This window comes from Natrix helvetica (genome assembly GCF_964273705.1).
Source record: "Natrix helvetica genome assembly, chromosome: 5".
In the NCBI taxonomy this organism is placed as follows: Eukaryota; Metazoa; Chordata; class Lepidosauria; order Squamata; family Natricidae; genus Natrix; species Natrix helvetica.
The window spans coordinates 115,079,293-115,101,142 of record NC_138551.1 but is presented as its reverse complement, the minus strand read 5'-3'; positions in this window follow the sequence as shown (position 1 = coordinate 115,101,142).

Below are 21,850 nucleotides of genomic sequence, written 5' to 3'. Positions count from 1 at the left end.
GGAGCAAGGATTCGCCGAAACGCACCTGACTTTCCAAAATATAATTCCCTCATACGAACACACCAGGTACGCTACACCTTCGTACAAGGAGTGCCATATGCTCCCACCATGTCTTGTCAACAACGATCTCCTATCAAGAAAAAAGGTACTTTTTGGCGATGGTTTTTTAACAACACATGGCTTCCTGAGGATTCAGAACATTATTTACAAACATTCCATTTTCGTTCTACTCAATTAACTGTAAAAAACCCCAAGGCAGCAGATTTGGGACTATATCAATGTGAAATTACCAAGATGGTTAAAGGATTTGCCACTTCCACCAGATTGACCTTATTGTTGTTTCAGAAACAGTCCTTTCATTCCCCACGAATTCGGCGTGCTGCATCACTTACGTCTGACACTCAAAGTTGTAATGACTGCATCACCATCACACGAACAGGTACTCGCATTACCAAAACTCTGCTATATTCCAACATCAAACCTGAATGTACATCTGACTTATCATCCTGCACACACAATGCTACCTTGTACCATCGTTGTAAGGAATCATCTGGGAAGATTCATTGCTATGATCCAAAGTCCTTAGGCCCACAGACTGCCTCCCTTTATGTATATGGATATAAAGGAGGACCTAGTGAAAATTTGCCTTTTATTTTTTCAAAAGCCCAATCAAGTTCTGGATACATTACGCATAATGTATCCAGAGGACAAGCTAAAATATCAGCATGTTTTGACATATGTGAGGCTATTAGTAAAGGTCAAGGATCTTCTTATGGTAATGCAGGACGTCTTTGTGGCAATCTTGGGTGGCAACGAGCATATTTACAGGATAGGAAATATCTTTTCCAAAAAATATCTGGATCCAATGTAGGAGCTACTACCACTTACAATTATTGGTATACTAAAGATGTTTCTACTCAACCTGATTATAGGGGTCCTCAAGGCATTAACCTTACTCGTGAACCTGCTTCATCAGACTGTGATTTTAACAAATGCAACCAAGTTTGTATATATTTATACACATCCACCACTCCTAGCACTCAGTACCGTTTTCTAGGTCTTGGAATTGATGGAGGTGGAGCAGATCCGTATGGCTACATTATTGTTCAATTAACAACAACTAAAGTGGTTCGTAAAACCATCTCTGTTTTTCAAAACTTTGAAGAAATTATTTCTCAATTATCCTCTTTGGTAATGCCTCCAAAAGCTCATAATATGTTTATTAGCCTCGCTGAAACCATAGCTAAAGAACTTACTGTAAAAAATTGTTTTGTATGTGGTGGAACTAACATGGGGGACCAATGGCCTTGGGTTGCACATCAAGTTAATTATACTGATCTGGTAATTCATCAATCTAATTATACTTTTACCCAAAATGGTACTGAAGTATGGAGAATTGATAATTCTCTGATTGGGCAAGAATGTTTTTGTCGCAACTATACTGCAGATCATACAATCCATGTAGGAGACACTCCTTGTTTGGGCCAATGGAATAACGGTTCCTGGTGGAGCGTTAATGGATCCATGCTCAAATTTCCTGTTTTGTCAAACATTCCTGCATTGGCTTATTTAAAAACACCTGAAGATACCAAAGAATGGCAAGCCCCTGCAGGCTTATATTGGGCATGTGGAACTTATGCTTATAATAGGTTACCTCCTCAATGGTATGGCTCTTGTTTTTTAGCTTCTATTCGTCCTAGCTTTTTTCTTTTACCATTGACCGTACGCACTCAATTGGGAATGCCTGTTTATGATACCTTAGATAATATTTACCGTAGCAGACGAAGTATATCCCTAGGAACTGGTGTAAAAATAGGAGATTGGAAAGATGATGAATGGCCTCCTGAACGCATTATTAATTATTATGGCCCTGCAAATTGGGCAAATGATGGGACCACGGGATCCTTTGGCAGAGATCCCAGTTATTTGTTAAATCGCATTATACGACTTCAAGCGGTGGTAGAAATCATCACTAACGATACTGCAAAAGCCTTAAATAAATTGGCTGTTGAAAGTGTAAAAAGTAGGACATATATAATGCAAAATCGATTAGCTTTAGATTATTTACTGGCTAAAGAAGGAGGTGTTTGTGGAAAATTTAATCTAAGTAATTGTTGTATTGAAATTGATGATAGTGGTCATGTAATTAAGGAAATCACTGACAGAATGATGAAAATTGCCCATGTTCCTGTACAGACATGGACTGGAATTGATTTTGGAGGTATGTTTGATGGTATTTTACCCAAATTCCCAGGTTTGAAAGCTATCTTCATATTAGTTGCAATGATTGCTATGGGATGTATATTATTACCCTGCTTATTACCTATTTTTATATCTATGATAAAGCGTAGCTTGAATGCAATTGCTGAAGCAAAAGCTGCTGCACAAATCAATATGATGCTTGAGAATAATACATATATGTTGGTGCCAACAGATGAAAGTAAGCAACCCTTGCTACATTTCTCCTCGGATAATGATTTGGAAGATGACGCTGAGAGTATGGTAGGTGCGGACACAGGAAGCTTGGGGTCGGAGGGCAACTCGCGACCTGAGATAGCACTCACCTCCATGGACGTAAAAGCTCCATGTTTTCAGCTTTAATAAAGTAAAAACAGAGGAGATGTAGCTAACATGCTTAACGACATAAATACCACATCCTTTGTCAAGCTAAAGCACCTGCTAAATACGCAGAAACGCTAAACCACAAAGCCTGTCCGGAGAACTCCGGGCATGAGAGAAAACCACATCCTATAGAAAGCTTTTAGCCTGCTTAAGTTTTGCCCGGCAACAGGTTTTTAACCAATCATGTAATCGTGTGTTGTATTACGAAAACCCTTCTTGTATGCCTTAATAAATACCGTCTCAATCAGCCAGTGGGGGTTCTTTTTGGCATCCTGCTGAGCTGGTTGGTGCGTTTTTACACACCTTGGTGTCCGTGCTTCCTTGGCAGAGCCAGACCCACCTAGCTTAGGCTCACCCTAACGAGGGTTCTCACCCCTTCGGGGGTCCACAAGCCTAGCTCAGGTGCACCCTCGCGAGGGTCCCAAAAGCAGACGAGGTCGTCACCGTGTGGCAGCCAGCCGCACAATCACACTTGTGACCTTGAGCCTCTGTTAATGCAGCCTAGGACTGTGTGGGCTTTTTTGGCAGTTGCAGCACACGGCTGGCCCATGTTTGATTTGTTGATTCAGGATTTAGGACGTGAATGAAAAAAAAGAAGTCATAAGGTTACTTAAGAGTCCACAAAGAGAGAGACCACATGCTAATTAAGACGGAAGGAATTCTTGGCATAGAAGAGAAGAAACTATGGGCATCCCATTATCTAAGCATAGTCCTCCTTGGCAAGGAAAAATAGCTTATCTTACAGGTAGGGAATCTTATAATGTATCAATAGTACAGGTGGTCCTTGACTTACGACACTTCATTTAGTGACCAATCAAAGTTACAATGGCACTGAGAAAAAGCGACTAATGACATGATCAAAATTCGGACACTTGGCAACTGATTCATATTTATGACGGTCAGAGCGTCCCGGGCTAAGATGATCGATCCCCTTTTGCGACCTTCTGGCAAGGAAAGTCAATGTGGAAGCCAGATTCTCTTAACAACCATAGTATTCACTTAACAACTGCAATGATTCACTTAACAACTGTGGCAAGAAAGGTCGTAAATGGGGCAGAACCTGCTTAACAAACGTCTCGGTTAGTTACATAAATTTTGGGCTCAATTGTGGTCGTAAGTCCACAATTATTTACCTGAACACACCGTTGATCCTAAGGATATTTAGCCTGAAATGTGTGCAATTAAATTTTGTATATCTCGTCCGATCTTTCTTTGGCTCTCCGTCTCCCCATTCCCACTCCTGGTTCGCCCTCCCCAAATACCGTCATTGCATCATTGCAGTGTCACCTAGCAACAGAAATTTTGGGCTCAATTGCGATCGTTAGTGGAGGACTGCAGGTTTCCCCCCCTCTTTTTTTTTATCCCTTGTGGGTTTTCTAATCAAAATGTGATTAGCCAAACAATAATCTAATAATCCCATTTCCGAGAGGAAAAGCATTCTAGGTCCCAGCCTCAAAGTTATTGCCATCCTTTCAACATTGCCTTGGCAAGAGAGAAAAATAAGGCCAATCAGGACCCAAAGAAACCCTGGGCTACTTAGCAAGAGCAACAGGATCAGGACCCCCATGTGGTGGGCGCTACAAAGCCCCCCGAATCCAAGAGAGCTGATGGAGGGGGCAGGAGTCCAGCCGAGGGGAATCTCCCACCCCTTGCTAGAGGCTCGGCTCCCCTGCAGCCATCCAGCAACCGCTCAGTTAGGGCATCCTAAGGGTGGGAGGTCTGTGTGGGGAGGAGGGCAGCCCCCCTGCCACACCTCTAGCAAGGACGGAGGGGAGGGTCACAGGGCTCTGCACCATTGACCCAAACAACACAAATAGGCAGGAATCAGGTGGGAAGAAGCGAGGAGGCAGGACGGCCGGAGCACCTGTTTTGTCAGACTTCCTAAGATGCCTGTTGGGATCCCTGCGGTGTCTCCCTTTTGTCTCCTCCCCTTGTCTTCACCTGCTCCATCCAGAACAGCCCCAAAGGAGGGAAAGGGGCCCTGCCAGAGCCACCTGTCAGAGGGGTAAGGCAGAGCATCCCAGGTGTTTCTATTTACCCTTCCAGTCTTCTTCCTTAAGGGAGAATCCCATAGCCTTCCCTTCCCTCTCCTTGTCCTTTCCTTGTCTCTGTGTTACCAAACCTTTCCTTCCCAGCAGGGTGGGAGCTCTGTCCATGAGGCACACCTGTGGCCTGAAAGGTAATCTTCCTCCCCCCCCAATGCAGAGGTAGAACAGCAGTAAGAGAGTTGGAAGGGACCTCAGAGGTCTTCTAGTCCAACCCACTTGCTCAAACAGGAGACCCTGCACCATTTCAGACAGGTGGCTGTCCAATCTCTCCTTGAAAACCTCCAGTGATGGAGCACCTGCAATTTCTGGTGGCAAGCTGTTCCACTGGTTAATTGTCCTCACTGTCAGGAAATTTCTCCTTAATTCTAGGTTCCTTCTCTCCTTGATTAGTTTCCACCCATTGCTTCCAGTCCTGCCTACTTTGGGAACCCCCCCCCCTTTCCTTGTGACAGCCCCTCAAATACTGGAAGACCGCTATCATGTCACGCCAGGGCCTTCTCTAGACAAGCCATACCCAATCCCTGCAACCGTTCTTCACATGTTTTAGGTCTGTGTCATTTGGCCAGTTGGCCACGTCATGCGTGCAAATTCATTGGAAAAGTCAGTGATGCTAGGAATGGTTAGTGGAAGAAGCTGAAGGGGGAGCAAAGAACAGGTTGGCTTGATAACATCAATCTGACCCAACAGTTGGGGCTTCTCAGGGCCCCATGGAAAGCAATGGCCTACAGGTGTTGGACACGACTGAACAGGAGTTCTCTGAACAAGAACTCAAAATAATCTCTCGCCCTGCAGATGTGATCAAAGTTGACACAGTGGGAGCACAGAATCCTTTAGCCACAATTTCCACCAGTGTAATTTCCTGGATGAAAGCTTTCCTAGCTGTCAGACGGCTTCAAGGTGGGATTCAAAGGTTTCCAAAATAGACTAGACTAGAATGGACTAGAATAGAGCTGGAGGGGACCTTGGAGGTCTTCTAGTCCAACCCCCTGCTAAATACCATTATGATCAATGGTGTGTACAGATAGTCCTCGACTTACGACCGCTATCGAACCCAAACGTTATGTAACTAACCGAGATGTTTATTCAGTGAGTTTTGCCCCATTTACGACCATCCTTCCTGCGGTTGTTAAGTGAATCACTGAGGTTGTTAAGTTAGTAACACAGTTGTTAAGTGGATAAGGGTTCCCCATCGGCTCTGCTTGTCAGGTGGTGGCAAAAGGGGATCACATGACTCCAGGACACGGCAACCGTCATAAATATGAACCTGTTGCCAAGCATCCAAATTTTGATCATGTGGCCACAGGGATGCTGCAGAGGTCATAAGTGTGAAAAATGATCATGTCAGTTTTTTCAATTACGTTGTAACTTTGAATGGTCACTAAATGAACTCTTGTAAGTTGATAAGTACCTGTAGTATTTTTTAACAATGCGGAAAGAAAAACAGCTAAGAACAAACCTGTTCAACCCCCCTCCACCCAGTGAGGGCAACACACACACACACACACACACACACACACACACACAAACACGGCACAGAAGAAATTGATCTTTCTATTTTTATGGTGACTATGATCATGATTGATCACTTCTTTTTTTTATGTACAATGAGAGCTTATGCACCGAAGACAAATTCCTTGTCTGTCCAATCACACTTGCCCAATAAAGAATTCTCTCTTCTCTTCTCTTCTCTTCTCTTCTCTTCTCTTCTCTTCTCTCCTCTCCTCTCCTCTCCTCTCCTCTCCTCTCCTCTCCTCTTCTCTTCTCTTCTGCTCCGCTCCAGTCCAGTTTGATCCAGTCCATATTTTCTATTCTATTCTATTCTATTCTATTCTATTCTATTCTATATTCCTATTCCCATTCCTACTCTATTTATTCTATTCCTATTCCTATTTATATTTTATCCCATCCCATCCTATTCTATTCTCTATTCCTATCCTATTCTATTCTATTCTATCCTACAGGAGACCAGAGCAATTAGTAATCTTTGCAGCCTCTCTTTATCCCTTAATGTATTTTATTTAATAACTTAGTCATTGGATCGATTGCAGTCACTGAATGAGAAGCACTTGAATCCACATTTTTTCTCTCTATCATGACCAGCTTTTTCAGCTCCCTAGGAAAACCGATAATTCTTTAGAGATAATCCTCTACTCACGACTACAATTGAGCCCAAAATTTATGTTATTAAATGTTAAGTGAGTTTTGCCCCATTTTATGACTTTTCTCGCCACCGTTTATTTATTTATTATTTATTGAATGTCTATTGCATGGTTGTTAAGTGAATCATTAATCAATGATTAATAAATTAATAAACTAGTAACAAGGTGGTTAAGCAAATCTGGCTTCCCCATTGACTTCGCTTAACAACTGTCTTGCTTAGCAACAGAAATCTGGGGCTCAGTTGTGGTCGTAAATTCAGGACTACCTCTATGCTGCCTAGAGAATTCTGGGAGTTGATGTCCACACATCTTAAAGTGGTAAAGGTTGAGGAACACTGACTTAGTCCCAGAAGGGAATATTTTCCATCAGTGGGGGATGTTGGAATTCATTGTTGGAATCCCAAAGGTGCTCCCCCCCCCTCAAGAGGCAACTGGGCTTTCTGATTTTTCTTAGAAGATGTTTTGCTTTTCATCCAAGAAGCTTCTTCAGCTCTGACTGGATGGTGGGGAATGGAAGGATTAGTATAAGTATCAATCCTTCCATTCCCCACCATCCAGTCAGAGCTGAAGAAGCTTCTTGGATGAGAAGTGAAGTGTCTTCAAAGAAAAACCAGAAAGTCCAGTTGCCTTTTGGCAAGGGGGGGGGGGGAGCACCTTTGGGACAACCATGATCTGGATGCCTCCAAAGGCATTGCTGGAATGTATTTTTATGCAACAACTACAGTATTTAGCCAGTAAAGTGTTTAGAAGTTTGGAACTATGGTATACACTCTATGCTCTTTTGTTCTGAGTTTCCTGTTTCCTGTTACAGTTAGATAATTGAGCAGTAAAGCACATGGTGATTGTACTCTCTTTGTTCTGTGGTGCTTTATACACACAGAATTTCTACCCAGGGACCATCCTAACCTCACCCAGAGTGAGTTGCTTCTAAAACCCCACAAACAAGAGCTAGGGAAAGCTTTGTTTCTCTTGCCTGCCTGCCTGGGACTTACCCAGGAGGCATCGTGGCAGTGCCAAAACGTAACGGCTTCTTCTCCTTCCCATCCTTTCCCAGCCATCTGCATCGGAGATCCCAGCTGCAACTAAAAGGATAGCGACAGAGAACAGATGTAACCTGAGGGCCACAGAGGATGGACTTTGTAATACTTGAAATGTGGCTATTGTAATACTGTTTTCTTGTATTTTAAATTTGCTTTTTCAATTGTATTGCTGATCATTTCACATAACCTTCAAGAAAAAGCCTCTCTTTCGGGAACCAGGACTGGCAGGGGAGCATTCAATACATTGTAGACAACAGTTTCGTTTTTAGCTGTTCTCAAGCCTCCGTGAAAGAAGAAGATAGTCCAGCCCAACCTTGGGAAGTGCTGAGGATGTATTTTTCCCAACCCCATTTTGATGTTTTCCCTTTTCAAATGTTTCTTTTACTTTATTCAGAATACAATTCTCTTTTCTATGGAAATGCTGTCATTCTTATGATGTAGCTGAACAGATGATTACCGTATTTCTCGCACTATAAGGCGCTTCAGACTATAAGACACCCCTAGCTTTTGGGGAGGAAAACAAGGAAAAAGAATCTGCTTCTGCCTCCCAGCAAACAGCCTGGTCAGCTTCAGCACAGTGTGATTTAGCACAAGCAGCTGATTGGCAATTGGATCAGCCTCCTTCCAGGCGGCAGTGATTCACTGCCTGTAACAGGCCAAAAATGGGACGCACAGGGGCTGAAAATGGGGCGTGTGGAGGCCAAAAACGTGATACGTGGAGGCTGAAAATGGGGCATGCAGAGGCAGCAATAGGCTGTGGCAGTGATAGGCTGCAACGGCAGTGATGGGCGGCAATGATCCTCGCAGCCTGGAACAGTGGTATTTCGGGAGGCTGACCCAACCACCAATCAGCTGCTTGTGCTTATTCAGTCTGTGCTGAAGCTGACCAGACTGTTTGCTGTTTGCTGCAAGGAGTAAGAGTCCAAAGGGTGGGGGCTGGCAGGTGGGCAGGGCTTTAGCAACATTCACTCTATAAGACGCACGGACATTTCCACCCATTTGGGGGGGGGGTGCGTCTTATAGACCAAAGAATACGGTATTTCTAAACCAATCAATTTTTGCTTTGAAGTTTTTTGTGGTACAAACTATAAAAGCAAGTGAAATCCATTTCTGGAGGTTCCTCTTTTTCATAGGGAGAACACACTTTATCACAGTGACATGCAGTCAGGGGAGGCAGGGGAGGCAGAGCCTCACCACTGTCAATCAAGAAAAGGAAAAAAAATGTAAACGGGAAAAGGCGAGTGCTGAAGTGAGTTAGCTAGCTGCTACCTCACCGTGAATGACTGCCTGTTTAAAAAAGCCTCTAAAGTTCTGAGCTCTGCCGCGAGGGAAAGAAAGCGTTTTAGTCGGGTGTGCGGGGAGAGGAGAGAATGCTCAGGCATTCTCTCCTCCTCTCGCCCACACCCCGCTGACTAAAGCGCTTTCTTTCGCCCACTTGAGCTCTTCTGCGGGCGAAAGAAAGCGCTTTAGTCGGGTGTCCGGGGAGAGGAGAGAATGCTCAGGCATTGTCTCCTCTTCTCGCCCACACCCCGCTGACTAAAGCGCTTTCTTTCACCCGCCTGAGCTCTTCCGCGGGCGAAAGAAAGCGCTTTAATCAGTGGGGTGTCTCTCCTGACACCCCACTGACTAAAGCGCTTTCTTTTGCCCGTGGAAGAGCTCAGGCAGATGGACGCTCAGAGCCCCTGGAGCCCTTTCACCAAGCAGGGTGCTCCCTCACAGCTCCTGTCGTTCTGTCTGGCAGGCGCCACCCGCCCGGGAAGCAGTTGAGCTGGGAAGTCCCGGCCGGCAGTTTGGCTTCCAGAGCAGGCGGTGCGGGCGCCGTTGGGCTCCTCTGGGCTCCCGCCTTCCCAAAGCGCGTCCCTGTTTTTGCGGAAAGCAAAAGAATGGAGAAGAAACGGGGAAGCTTTGGGTCGGAAATGACGCCATGGAAGAGAGTTTTGTCCTTTGCTTGTGAACCTGGATCGGTCTTGCGCCCATCCTGGAGAAATCCCACCCTGGCCTGGCTTTCAGAGAGTGAAAAGGCTCTTTCCTCAGGCGGGCATCTTTTCCAATGAAATAGATCGATACAGGAAGATCATTTTATTACATTTGAACGTTTTGACTAAAACGGATTCTCTCATTCAAGGAGGGAACTCAAAGACCATCTTTCCATCCCTTTTATCAAAGAAAATGCCATTGGACAGGGCAAAAATAACTCCTCCTTTGCCCTGGAAATCAGCTACATGGAATTAAACACTATAATCCAACTTTTGTGTGTGTGTGTGTGTGTGTGTGTGTGTGTGTGTGTGTTTGTGTGTTTGAGAGGGGGGAGGGAGGAGAGAGGGAGGAAGGAGGGGAAGGTAAAAGAAAAAGAAAAAGAAGAAAACTTATTTAAATAAGTTTAAAGCTGTTGCTTTAAATCGGAACTGTGCATGCCTGGCTGTGGAATTCTGGGAGTTGAAGTCCACAAGTCTAAAAAAATTGCTGCCTCACCAGGCATAAACCTCACCGCACGTCACTGCTTATCAGAGTAATAAATTGCTCTTAAATGAATTGCCGACTCAATTGTTTATTGAGGCAGAATCTAAGGCCAGATTTGGCCATTGATAAGTTCTGAGTGATTGAAGGGAGGCCAGGCCTGGGTGACTTCTAACAGCTCTTTATTTACTGTGAGGCAACTGAACTCCCTGGCTGACACAGCTCCTTTTATAGGAAACTGCTCAGCCAAACAGCCAATCAGGAGAGAGTATTTTCCCGCTCCAACAGAGGACCAGACAGAGAACTTCAACTGACAACTATATACAATACACAACACCCCTTCCCACCAAGATGGAGCATTATGGTGATTAAAATAACAACAGGTGTAGTCTTTTAGGTAGGCAGGGTGGTGATGTGTCCGTCCCAACCTACGAGGTTCCATCTCAAGACCAGTAGTTCCAAAGCCTTGACTAGGCGGAGTGGCTGCTTCAGGTATAGCTTGCAGTGGCAGCAAGGACTCGGTCCCTGGTGCTTCCAACACAAGAGGAACTGAATCAGCAGGCATCTGTCATTCACCACAATCCCTTGTCGGTATTGTTGTTTGTGGCGGTGGAGTCCCTTCTGGCTGGCAGCAGACAGAGGTTCCAAGGCAGCCATGCAGTTGGTCAGTGGTGGCACCACAACCTGCCATCTTTGAGCACCACCCTGTAGAAATGCAGCCCAATAATGTCCACTACATGGGCAGGAATCTAGGAAGGGCCCCTGGCATAGTTGTGGGCATAGACAAGGTCCCCAAGTGAGAATGACCGGAGCTGGTTGGTCAAGTTTGCAGGAGTTGTCCGAGGAGTAGTCCAGGTGCAGCCGGTCCAAGCGGTCTGCAGGTGGCAACCCATTAAGAGTTTGGCCGAACTCCTGTTGGTGGTGGACAGTTGCTGTACCTTAGGGTCATGGGATCACTATAAGATTTGCTTAATGACAGCTTGATTTACTTAACGACTGCACTCATTTGCTTAGCAACTGTGGCAAAAAGGTTGTAAAATGACACAGAACTTACTTAGCAACAGAAATTGTGGTCATAAGTGGAGGACTACCTGTATTGCCTCATAGTCCATTCTAATTTATATTCAGAGACATTCAGGATCCCATAATTAGAACTTCCCCTTTCTTCTCCCTTCTGCTCGCTTCCTGGGAGCCTGGAGCAAAGTCCTTCTTGTTAGGGTATAACCAACAAGTTGGGTAGACAATATATTGCACAAGGCATGTTATGTATCTTTAAGAGAGGAGATCTGCTAATTAGTAGATTACAGCATTTAAATTGCAGCTGATGTTGTCTCTCTCTCTCTCTCTCTCTTGATTGATGTATGATAACTGCTGTCTAACTGTTACTACTGTTGCTACTACTTACTGTGTGTAAATTATTTGCTACTTGTATCCAAGTTATCTTGGTAGTATTGGACTGTTTTTTTCTGTGTATGACTTTTTGGCTGTGTTTATGGATTTTGCTATATTCTTCAAAATAGTAAAGTTTATTTTGTTACTTTACTATCCATTATTCAGTGTGGTTGCTTTATCTATCACACGCTGCGTATACTTTACATGGTTGCTCTGTTATAACCTCGTCCTGGGGTTCATTGCTAGTGCTTAATCGCACTAGTACCACTAACATTGGTTATGGGCCCAGACACCCTGCTTTAATCATAATTTTTTTTTTTTTTTAATGCACCACTTTTTGGATAGTTTATTTTTGTGAATATGGCACAAGAACAGTCTGCTGCACTCTCCATGATTACCCGGTTTGATGGAACCAACTATATTTCCTGGTCCTTGAAATGTTCCCTACTTCTGCGTAGAGAAGGACTGTGGTCTGTGGTTCAGAACCCACCAGATGTTACAGGTTGGGATCCTGCTGATAATGAGGATGCGAAGAAGATTGCGCAGTTTAACAGGGACAATGAGAGAGCTCTCTGCATTATTGGACTAACACTGAATGACCAGCAACTGGTCCATATTCGTGGCGAAGAGTCTGCTGCTAGGTGTTGGAACACATTGCGGAGAATTTATGTTCGGGACAGTGTGGGTGCTCATATTCATCTCACACGGAAACTGTTTAGAGCCCGTTTGCAAAAAGGTGGTGATATGTTGGCTCATTTAGACTTCATGAAGAAAACTTTGCAGGATTTGCAAGAAAAAGAGTTAATTTTTTCTGAGCTTCAACAGGTGTATATTATTCTATCATCGCTTGATGAAAGCTACGACTCTTTTGTTTCCTCATTGGAAGTTCTTTCATGTGATGAACTGACATTATCTGAGGTTACCGGGAGATTGCTTGAAGAGTCCAGACGAAGAGAGGATAGAGTTCAGTTCAGAGACAATCAATCACAAGAAGAAACACAGTTTTCAACTGTAAATTTTGTTAAGAAATGTTATTCTTGTAGTGGTAAGGGGCATATTGCTAAGAACTGTAAAAATAGCAAGAAAAGGAGTGTTGCTAATAGTAAAAGAAAAAGCAACAATGTTACTGTAACTGTAGCTAAGGTTGATAAGGCTGTAAACCATAGTTTCTGGGTGGTTGACAGTGGCGCATCCCATTCTATAACTAAGGTTAAAGAAAGGTTTGTTACTATGAAGGCTAGCAAACAGCATATTTCCTTAGCAAATGGTTGGAAAATCAAGGCTTCAGGTGAAGGTACAGCTTATTGTCCATGTATTAATGAAAAATTGGAAATGTTATATGTACCTAAAATGAAATTTAACCTATTATCTGTAAAAGACCTTGTGAAATGTGGGTTTACAGTAACATTTAAGAATGATAGATGCATTATTGAAAAAGAAGGTAATAGTGTTATTGCCAATTTGGAGAATAATTTATTTATTCTACATGAGAACTCTTTAAATATTGCGAGTTCTGAACCTGATTATAGGAATAAACAGCCCCATGATAACTGTATACATCTACTTCATAGACGTTTAGGCCATGTAAATTTTAAAATGGTACGTCAAACTGTTATTCTATCTAATGGAATCAATTTGAAACCTTGTTCAAAATATCTTAACTTTAATGCCTGTAACCAGGCTAAAAGTAAGGTTACTCCTGCAAACCGGTTTCAAGGATTCAAGACATCTAAACCACTGGATGTAGTGTTTGCAGACCTAATTGGCCCTAAGAAACCTAGCTTAGGAGGTGCCTGCTATATACTCAGCATTATGGACCATTATTCTAGGTATGGTTTCTGTTATGTAATGAAATCAAAGGCAGAAACTTTCCAACATTTTACTAAATGGTTAAAGTTTGTTGAACGTAAGATGGATAAAAAAGTACTTTGCCTAGTCACTGATAATGGGTCTGAATTCACTAATCATAGGTTTACATCAATGTTGGAGAATGCTGGTATAGAACATAGGCGTTCTGCCCCCTACAGGCCAGAACATAATTCATTTATTGAAAGACGTGGTCAATCATTGCAGGCAATGACCAGAACTATGCTAGTTGATTCTGGTTTGTCAGAAAAGCTTTGGGGTGAGGCTATAATGTGTGCAAACCATATTCTGAACATAGTAGTTAACTCAACTACTGGTAAGATTCCTTATACTCTTTGGCATGGTAGGAAGCCTGATTTGAGTTATTTACACACATTTGGTGTCCCTGCTTGGGTGCATATTCCCTCACAGACTAGACGGAAGGATCAAAGCAGAGCTAGGAAGATGGTTTTTGTTGGGTACAATTCCAATCATAGATCGTTTAGGTTCTGGGAACCTGGAACTCGGAGAATTATGCACAGTGCTAGTGCTAAATTTTCAGAACATGTTGGTTGGGAGAAGCTAGAACAAGAGTTTCACAAAGTTTGTGATGATATAGATGTTGATCGTTTGGTTAATCATGATACACCAAATGAGCAGTTAGAGAATCAGGATGGTCCATCTATTACTCTGAAAGGGGAGGAAGATGTAGATGTAGAATCTACTCGTGAGGTGGAACAGGATGATCCTGCAAGTCCTGTATTGCCTAGGAGGTCTACTAGGGACAGGCATCCACCCGACAGATACCAAGCCAGTGTAGTATTGCAAGTTAGCATAGAACCTTCTAGTTTTGCAGAGTTAAGGCTGTATCCTGAAAAGGAAAAGAAATTGTGGAAGACAGCTATGGAGAAGGAGTTGAAATCCTTACAGGAATTGAAAGTTTATGAAGAAGCTAGGCTCCCTTCAGGGGAGAGTGCAATTGGCTGTAGATGGGTGTTTAAAATTAAAAACGATGCTGCTGGCAATGCTATTTATAAGGCTCGTTTAGTTGCTCAAGGGTTTTCCCAAACTGAGAGGGATTACGATGAGGTTTTTGCTCCGAGCTTGAAAGCCTCTACGTTAAGGGCATCATTGGTGTGGGCTGCTAAGTATCAGTGTAATGTTACCCATATTGATGTTGAAACAGCGTATCTGCATGCTCCATTGCAGCATACCATTTATATGAAGATGCCACCAGGTGTGGATTCTAATGGCCAGACTGGTTGTTGGAGACTTAAAAAAAAGCCTTTATGGTTTAAAACAGTCCGGTTTTGAGTGGAACAGATGCATAGTAAATGAATTAAAAGCTATGGGATTTATTCCAGGTTTGGCTGATCCTTGTTTGTTTAGACGGGTGAAAAATGGTTTGATCTCGTTGTTGCTTTTGTTCACGGACGATATAGCTATTATTACTAGGTCTGAACAGGAAGCTATTGACATTGTTTCACAATTAGAGAGTAAATTTAAAATCCGGAATTTGGGTGAAATTAAGCATTATCTGGGCTTAGACGTGGTTAGAACCAGTAAAGGTTTTAAGCTGTCACAGGCTGGTAAAATTAATCATTTGCTTAAGAAATATAGCATGGAGCTATGTAAGACTGCAAAGACACCAATGGCATTGGAGTTTAAACCTGAGGTAACTGAGGGTACTGGTTTTGATAAGGGAATCTATCAATCTTTGATAGGTAGCCTAATGTACCTAAGTAATTGGTCTAGACCAGATATATCATTTAGTGTGAACCAACTGGCTAGATTCAATGATAGTCCTTCAGAGAGGCATTGGCAAGCAGCAAAGCGTGTGCTGCGTTATTTGAAGAAAACTATCCACTATGCATTGTATTTAGAACCGAATAGGGATTTAGTTTTGACTGTTTATGCTGATGCGAATTTTGCAGCTGCTATAGATAATAGGAAGTCAACTTCCGGTATAGCCTTTTTGCTAGGTGGTGTACTGATTGGATGGAGGTCGATACGACAGAAACACATAAGCTTATCCACAATGGAAGCTGAGTTTTCATGTTTGTCGTTGACATGTACTGAGCTGATATATTATAAGCAGTTGCTTATAGATATGGGATTAAGTATCAATGAACCTTTTACTGTTTATGAAGATAATCAGGCAGCAATAAAAATGGCGACTAGTTTAGCTATTAAGACGAGATCGAAGTATACTGATTTGAGGTATCTTAATGTTCGACAAAGCATTAAGGATGGCCTGATAAAGTTGGAATATTGTTCAACTGAAGACAATTTAGCAGACAACTTCACTAAGGCACAAAGTTCAGTGAAACATACCTCATCATGTGAAGGTTATCATCTTACATTGTGAGTGGATATATTGATCTACCCAAAGGGGAGAATGTTAGGGTGTAACCAACAAGTTGGGTAGACAATATATTGCACAAGGCATGTTATGTATCTTTAAGAGAGTAGATCTGCTAATTAGTAGATTACAGCATTTAAATTGCAGCTGATGTTCTCTCTCTCTCTCTCTCTTGATTGATGTATGATAACTGCTGTCTAACTGTTACTACTGTTGCTACTACTTACTGTGTGTAAGTTATTTGCTACTTGTATCCAAGTTATCTTGGTAGTATTGGACTGTTTTTTCTGTGTATGACTTTTTGGCTGTGTTTATGGATTTTGCTATATTCTTCAAAAAGTAAAGTTTATTTTGTTACTTTACTATCCATTATTCAGTGTGGTTGCTTTATCTATCGCACGCTGCGTATACTTTACAGGGTTGCTCTGTTATAACCTCGACCTGGGGTTCATTGCTAGTGCTTAATCGCACTAGTACCACTAACAAAGATGCACCCAGATTTTTAGCCTCTTTTTTGAGGGGAAAAAGATGCATCTTTATACTTCGAAAAATACGGTATTTTATGAAAGACTAAACAAATAACTCCAGTGGGGAGAAGAGGCTGCGGGCCGCTTGAAATTTGAAAAAGGGCCACATTTGGCCCCCGGGCCGCACTTTGGACATGCCTGACCTACAGGACCTAAAACCCCAATAATCCAGACTCACTGGAGTTATTATTTGTTCAGTGTCCACTGGAGGAATTTCCCTCCAGAAAAAAAGCAGGACAGATTCCCATAGATAAGAGGATGCACTCATATTTATAAATTTCTGGAAAGAAGAAGAAAATGATAACCATCATTATGTATATCTAATAGATTATATAACCATGAATATTCATAATTAGCATGCATCAGGGTACCTTCATGTCCATTGTTACTTTCTTCAAGAAAGAGATATTGTTTAAATAAAAAGAAATATATCAGTTGCGTTGCCACAGGATTTTAAATAAAATGAATTAAGAAATGAGGGTATGAAGGTTGCATGTCCATTAATTCTTTATTTCAATCTTGTTAACACATTCCCATTCCTCCAAGAAATTTATTCATACTTATTCATACTTATTCATACTTAAATTGGTTTCCAGACACTATTTATTTGAATAAAAATCATTGCCCCACTCACATATGGAGAATACTTGAAGTTGACATTCTTCTGTCTCACATTTCCACATTTCTTCTGGCTGTCAGCTGTTCCTTTGTGTTCAGGTTTGGCCTCAGAAGGATAATGTAGCACTTGGGGATGAAGATGCAGCCCAGCAGACCAGCACTGGAGGCCAGGATGGAGAAGACCTGAACAGCCACCATGTATTTCCCTTTGGTGCTCAGGTAGGTGGGCACAAAAGTCACCCAGACGCTGCAGAAGACCAGCATGCTGAAGGTGATCAACTTGGCTTGAAGGCCCCAGGCAGATTCCTGGCCAGGAAAGCCACCGTGAAACAGATGGCAGCCAGGAAACCCATGTAGCTGAGGGTGATGTAGAACATGACAACAGCCCCTTCGTTGCATTGCAGGATGATCTCTCCAGGCTGGGAGTGGAGGTCAGAGTCAGGGAAGGGGGGAGAAACTCCCAGCCAGATGGAGCAGATGATAATTTGGAGAGCAGAAGAAGAAAGGATGATGGAGTTGGCCAAGCTCTTCCCCAGCCATCTCTTCACTCGGTTTCCTGGTTTTGTGGCCAGGAAAGCCAGCACCACCGTGATGGTTTTGGCCAAGAGAGAAGAAACAGCAACTGAGAAGATGATGCTGAAAACTGTTTGTCGGAGAAGGCAGGTGGCTTTCCTTGGTTGACCAATGAAGAGAGAAGAGGACAAGAAACAAAGCAGGAGGGACACCAGGAGGATGTAGGAGAGGTCCCGATTGTTGGCTTTGACAAGGGGAGTTTCTCGGTATTTAATGAAGAGGATTAAAACAAGGCTTGTAGTTAGGAACAAGAGTAGTGCAACAGAGACCAGGATGATGCTCAGATGTTCTTCATAAGACAGGAAGGTTACAACTTTGGGGATACATTGGACTCTGTCCACATTTGGATATTTATCATCTGGACAATTGGTGCATTTTTCTGCATCTGAGAAACCAAAAAATCATTTTTCTTTAAAATTCTGTCCTTTTATTTTTCGTTAAAACTAGCATAAGAAGGATGTAATCTTTTTTAAAAGTAGCTAGGTACCGTATTTTTCGCCCTATAAGACGCACTTTTTTACTCCAAAAAAGAGGGTGAAAATCTGGTTGCGTCTTATAGGCCGAATGTAGCCACCTGGGCAGTGGTGGGTTTCTGCTGGTTGGTCAATGAACCTGGAAGCCCCGCCCCTGTAACTCACTCGCAAGTGCATGGCATTTTTTTGCATCGGGGCTTGTCCTTTTTAAGCAGGCAGCTATCAGAGAGAAGAAGGCAGCGCTTGTGCAGCCGAATGGGAATCCTCCCATTGAAAACAGCACTGAGTGGGGTGGGGAATCCTTGCTTTCCTCCTCTCGGGGATCTTTTGGGAAGGAAAAAATGAGGTGGGGAATCCTCCCATTGAAAACAGCACTGAGTGGGGTGGGAAATCCTCCAGTTCCTCCTCTCAGCGATATTTTGCTAAGGGAGGCTTCTCAAAATGGGAGGCCCCCATCTCTTTGCACCCTTCAATCCGTCTCTCTCTCCCTCTGACGTCCCCCAATGGCTCAGCGTGAAAAACTGGGAAAGAGGAAAAGGAGGAGGAAGTAAAGGGGGGAGAGAAACGGGGGGGGGGGGAGGAAGAGAGAGAATCTCTCCCTTAAAGATCGCCTGCTTAAAGATCGCCTGCTTAAAAAGAAGCCTCGTCCTTCTTTTTAAGCAGGCAGCTATCAGAGAGAAAAAGGCAGCGAGGCTTCTTTTTAAGCAGGATCTTTAAGCAGGCGATCTTTAAGGGAGAGATTCTCTCTCTTCCTCCCTCCCCCCCCCCCCCGTTTCTCTCCCCCCTTTCCTTCCTCCTCCTTTTCCTCTTTCCCAGTTTTTCATGCTGAGCCATTGGGGGACTTCAGAGGGAGAGAGAGACGGATTGAAGGATCTCCCATTTTGAGAAGCCTCCCTTAGCAAAATATCGCTGAGAGGAGGAACTGGAGGATTCCCCACCCCACTCAGTGCTGTTTTCAATGGGAGGATTCCCCACCTCGCTTTTTCCTTCCCAAAAGATCCCTGAGAGGAGGAAAGCAAGGATTCCCCACCCCACTCAGCGCTGTTTTCAATGGGAGGCTTTTGCCCCTCTCAGCTCTTTCACTTCCCAAAAGATCCCTGAGAGGAGGAAAGGGAGGATTCCCCACCCCACTTTTTCCTTCCCAAAAGATCCCTGAGAGGAGGAAAGCAAGGATTCCCTACCCCACTCAGCGCTGTTTTCAATGGGAGGCTTTCCCCTCTCTCAGCTCTTTCACTTCCCAAAAGATCTCTGAGAGGGGGAAAGGGAGGATTCCCCACCCCACTCTGGCTCGGAGCCCATCTGTGGGGGGGGAGGGATCCCCCTCGCGTTCCTCATCTTCCCGGATGGGCTGGTAAGGGGACAGAAAAGGTTGTTCTCCAGTTGGGACGGAGAGAGGGACAGACAGACAGAGACACACACAGAGAGAGAGAGAGAGAGTGACACACACACACACACACAGAGTGAGTGATTGAGTGAGTGACAGACAGACAGACACACGTACACACAGAGTGACAGACAGAGAGGAAGGGAGGAGAGAGAAACACAGAGAGAGAGAGAGAGGGAGGGAGGGAGAGTGAGAGACAGACAGACACACACATACAGAGTGACAGATGGAGGAGGGAGGAGAGAGAGAGACAGAAATACAGAGACAGACAGACAGACACACAGAAAGAATGACAGAGAGAGACAGAGAGGGGGGAGGGAGAGAGAGACAAAGAGCTACACACAGAGAGAGAGACAGACAGACAGACACACAGAGAAACAGAAAGAGAGAGAAAGAGAAAGAGGTAGAAAGAATGAAAAAAGAAAAGAAAAAAAAAAGAAAGTGGGAGAGAGAGATGAAAGAAACAAACAAAGAAAGAAAACTTATGACCACAATTGAGCCCAAAATTGAGTGGCAATTGAGCCCAAAAATCTTTTTTTTCTAGATTTTCCTCCTTTAAAATTGGGTGCGTCTTATATTCCGGAGCGTCTTATAGGGCAAAAAATACGGTATATGAAGTTGAGGAAAGTCCTAGGGTGTTAATTATTTCTGGTGTAATGTGTAATGTAATTCATAGGAAGCTATATTATTACAGATTAATAATGAATCATATAATCTTTTTATACAAATATTTTGAGTCCTGCCACATGGCAGTTAATATACTGGACTTAGCGGATACCTACAGTATCTTGTAACGTCTGGAAGCAACCTGGAATTCAGGAGAAACTTCCTAACAGTGAGAACAATTAACAAGTGGAACAGCTGGGCCTTCAGAACCTGTGGGTGCTTCAACATTGGAGGTTTTTAAGAAGAGACTTGACAGTCACTTGTGTGAAATGGTATAGGTCCTCCTGCTTGAGCAGGGGGTAGGACCAAAAGACCTCTTAGGTTCCTTCCAGTTCTATTCTGATTGATTGATTGATCTACATGACTGGTAGATTATTTATGTAATGAGCCCCCCCTAATTATCCACAGCACCACATTATGGAGCAGTGACATCTTCTCAGTGATCCTCAAAGGGTGGCCAATAAATAGTGAATTGGAAGGTCTTTCGGAAGGTGGACCTAAAACAATTCATCAAGTTTCAAAGAATTCAGATGTTCCTAGAAAGGTGAACTTAGCAGTACTTTTCCAAACTAGAAAGCAGAAGTGATATTTCCTCTGCTGTTAGTAAAGCTTGCTCAGTCTGCCACTCCCTCCTCCCATCTCTTCCCAGCCCCTCCTTCAAAGTCTTTTTGATTTACTCCCTTTTAGATAAGAAATTGTGCTGGTAAAAAACAAACAAATAAATGAGCTTCTGTCTTTTAATTTGCACTTTCATGAAAATGTTCTGGATGGATCCAGTTCCACAAAGCCTCCCATTTTCCTCCAGTGTGACCCACCTTCCTGAGTGGAGAAGGTCCCCTCCGGACAAGGAACGCAGTCGTAGCAGCAAACTGGCTCTCCTTCTTGAGTCCTCTTGACAAATCCAGGATGACAACTTTCCACACACTTGGACTGAGGCAGGGACTGAGCAGAAAAACAAGGGATGGCAAAGAAAAGATGTTAGGACTCTCCGTCTATGGAAAATGGAGGTAGAAATGGATGGAGACAAGTAGCCTCTGGTCTTCACTGAGGTAAATATGAAATCTCTGACTACTTCTAAACAGATGCAGGAGGTATAACAACTGGCTGATTCTTTATTTAGTTCCTACCTTTTGCTTTTGGAATTAAACATTACAATAAAGTACTTTTCTATTTAATAAAGTCTAGAGGGATGGAATTGAAAATAGACTATAAAAGGTTTACAAAAAAATATTCCATTCAATTTCTTAACCATCCTGGTGTGTAGGCTTTGCCCACTTGAAATGGGACCTCAGGCTTTGGAAAACAGAGAAAAGACACCAAAAATTATCCCACCTTATTGAGCAACTTTAGCCGTGAAAGAGCATCTTGTTTGATAGTAAGTCTCTGTCTCTCAAAATATGCCAGAGTCTCTTTCTTGACATCCTCCTTGGGGAGAACCAACAAGCCCCAAATGCCCAGATCTGCTGTTATCTCTCCATTTTGGTCCAAGTACATTTTTTTGTCAGAAATATTGAGAAACTCGTTCTTCTTCAGAAATGGATGAAACTAGAATGGGAACATACAGGAATTTGAAAAGCAGAAAACTTTGTTTCTTATCCCACATTGAATCTTTCTCCTACATTTGTCCAATCTCAAAATATGCTTAATTAGGATACAAATACTGCCATTATATTCATAAGTGAAT